Source organism: Malania oleifera, chromosome 12 (assembly GCF_029873635.1).
Source record: "Malania oleifera isolate guangnan ecotype guangnan chromosome 12, ASM2987363v1, whole genome shotgun sequence".
In the NCBI taxonomy this organism is placed as follows: Eukaryota; Viridiplantae; Streptophyta; class Magnoliopsida; order Santalales; family Ximeniaceae; genus Malania; species Malania oleifera.
Genome location: NC_080428.1, coordinates 82715537 through 82719115, shown reverse-complemented (window position 1 = coordinate 82719115; position 3579 = coordinate 82715537). Strand labels below are relative to the sequence as shown.

At 33.2% G+C, this 3579-nt stretch overlaps 1 non-coding gene across 1 annotated transcript; it reads right to left on the bottom strand.

Moving 5' to 3' along the window:
- Positions 1–3290: 3290 nt before the first annotated feature.
- Positions 3291–3374, bottom strand: TRNAL-UAA (transfer RNA leucine (anticodon UAA)). The gene has a single exon. It is a non-coding gene; the product is annotated as a tRNA-Leu (tRNA).
- Between the last annotated feature and the right edge of the window lie 205 nt (positions 3375–3579).

Below are 3579 nucleotides of genomic sequence, written 5' to 3'. Positions count from 1 at the left end.
GGTTGACTTGGTTCGGACTAGTTGAACTGGTCTATTTTTCTTGAACTGTTTTTCTAATTATTTAAAATTTTAATCATTTTATTTTTTAAATTGAGGAAAAATAATAATAAAAATCAGGAAAAAATAGGAAATTTTGAGGAAAAAAGGAAATATTTTTTAAAATCAGAAAAATAGAAAAAATTATTGTTGGATTGTTTAGAGTAAGGAAAAAAGAAGAAGAAGAAAAGCCTTTAAATATCCCAAAATTTTTTAAAAAAATTCGAGAAAATTTTTACAAAATTTTTGAAAAATCAGGGGGATGTGTTTTCAAAAATTCTTTTGCTTATAATTTGATAATTTTTATTGTTTTTTTGCCTATGTATGTCCTACGATTTAGAAAATGGTAATAAGGTATTTTAAATCTCACCTGTATTAGCTTTGAGGGAGGTTTATCTAACAAGATCCTCTCATTTGGAGGTCTTATTAGACATTCTTAAATCACACGGAGGTTTTTAACATTTTATTAATTTTTTTTATTTATCCATTTATTTGTTTTTAAAAAATGAGTTAATTAAAGGTTATAAAATTCAATTTGGGATCATTCATAACCAATTTTATATTATGTTTTATTTAAATTCGTATAATTTCAAATACCTCCTTTCATGTAAAAACCCTAACAACAAACCAAACTATAATTCAAATTACGGATAATCTCTAACATCATATTTGATTTACAAATAAAGTGAGAATAAAAAATAAATAAAATAAAAATTGAATAAAAAAACATAAAAAATTGAATGACAAATTTCAATTTCATCTTTCTCAATTCTCTTCCAAATAGGTAGGCTATGAAAGCTTAATTTGCCCGTCTCATCTGTGTGACCATGTACTTTCTTTTTTATGCCAAGTGACGCATGAAGAAGAAGATTGGGTATTCGCAGAGAACAACGTGGACGCCAGTCACGCCACCCATCAATTGAATTCGGCCATTCAAAAAATATCACTTGAAATGGGTGAACACATCCACTCACCGCACACATTTATTTACTTACCTATAGATTATTGCATGTGTCCATTAGGATCTCTTGGCATTTATATATATATATATATATATATATATTTATTTATAGATATATATATTTATAGATATATAATTCTAAGATCTTAAAAAGTTCATTAAGCAATTTGGCTCCCACTCATCTGAAACTCTACTGAAACATGCGTAATTCTCATGATTCAATCCTCCTTTTTGACTCCCCAAAAAGCAAGCCGCCCCAATTATATGAAATTAAAGAAACCATGTGAATTAAATTTCACTAGAATGATTCATGCACATACATTGATTTATACAGGGATCTTTAAAGTAAATTTCTTTATGTTTTTACTTTAATTTTATGACTACAAATTTAATTTTTTCTTAATATATATATATATATATATATTTTATGACGTGGGACTCCAACCACCAATGAGCCCTTCGACCCTCCCAGTGTGGCACCAAACCCCCGGTGAGCGTCATCCTCCTTCAAGATCTCGCTGCTCTGGTAAAATTCGGATGTAGTCACAGTCTACTCACAGTCAGATTGGACATTCGGCCAACTCACCTCCCAAGACTCATCTTAGATTACCAACCATAGGGCACGGTTACCCGCATCAACTGTTGAATCCTTGAGTGTATCTACCAGGATTTGAATCTCCGATACTCCTATTGGATTGTCCGGCTCCTTTCCACTGCGCCATGCCCGTGGGGGTAAATTTTTCTTAACATAGCTTTGATGTGAGATGGTGACGATCGAACTTGTTTGGTAAAAAAAAAAATTAAAAAAATATAGAGACTAAAGGAACAAATTAGACTAAAATATAATCAAATTCAGTGATTAATTGATGTAAAAATTATTAACACCTTTTTATATAGTTTGGATTAATAATTACGCAGTTTCAAATTAAATTTGAAGGCAATATTAATTTTTTTTTTATTATCAAAATGGGGTAAAATATATTGATCAAAAGTATACTTACAAATACACTGGGCATTCCCAGGACCAAACAATATACATCAAAACCGGGCATAATCGGGGACCAGATATGGCCAATCCTAGATACTTGCTATAGCACTCCAAAACCTCATTACAAGCCAATCAAACAAGATAAATATCAAATTAAGCAAAAACAGCCCTATAAACATATTTTTTTATCACATTAACCAATTCTATAGGAGAGATTACATAATTTTCAAATCTATATCTATTCCCAAAATGTGCCAAATAAAGTACACTGTCGTAGCAAGAGCAATTCTTTTTCCCGCCGCATGGACACAATTTCCTTTCACCTCTTTATGTATCCATTTAGTAGCAGCCTTAATGGTAGACATAGTTCGCCTAAGCCCCAACCACCCTTTAATTTCTCTCTACACTTCTTCCAAAATTTTGCATTTGAAGAACAAATAATCCTGAGTCTCCCAACTCATCCTTACAAAACACACATCTCAGCTCAATTCTTTCCACATGCAATCTATCACAAGTAGAAAGTTTTCCTTTAATTTCAAGCTATAGACAAAAGACATGTTTAGGTAAGCTCCTATTGAACCAAACCCCTTTCAACCATGGAGCTCTTTGATTTTTTTTCCCTCCAGAACTCATATACTAGTTTGGCTTTATTTCCCCAATTATCCATCAACTCAATAGCAAGATCATTTCTACTAGCTCTCAGTACAATCTGATTTTCGACTCCACTAACTTCTTGAAGAGGCATGAATCTCCCTTGTTTGGAGAAGCATCCCATGACATTAATTAATTAGAGCAGTGGTTTCCCATCATCCATGATATGGGTAGACCGTTGAAAAAGCTATTTAAGGCTTTTAAGGCTAAGCTGCCCCAGTACGCACAAGCCGACAATGCATGATGATGATGATCATCTCATTGTACGTGGTGGGTCCCATCTGTATCCACATGCACATCCATGAACCCAACATCTTAACGTTAATTAATCAATTTATGTACGCATCAATAAAGCAGGGAAGCGAAAACCGTCAATGCCGGGCGGACCGCCTGCGCTATTATTCTGATGGGAACCACTGCCCACGTGGCGTACAATGACTTGGCTGTACTGAAAAAAATTGGTGGGTGGCCGACGTGGTATACTGTCTGCGGAGAGACGCCCATATGTGCGCACATGACATTCACATGGCACGTCACGGCCTTTTCCTCTTTTGATTGCTTATAAATTAAATTTGTAGGATTTTTAAAAGGTGAAAATTAAATAGAAATATAGAAAGAAAATCATAAAATTGAAAGTAAATAGGGTAGAAATGATGCTGGCTATGGGGTTCGAACCCATGCGCACTTAATGTGCAGAAGATCTTAAGTCTTCCCCCTTAACCTCTCGGGCAAACCAGCCGACCTTTCTTTACTTCCCATTTGGCCGCTGCCAAAAACATATTTATAATAATGCAGTACATACATGTTAAAGCATATATATAAGATGAGCTTTAAGTTGTTAAAAATAAAATTATGCATAGTTTTGGAGATTAAGTATGATCTAATAATGGAGACTAATTATAAATATTTTTTATTCCATATTTAAATAATTTTTTTTATAGAA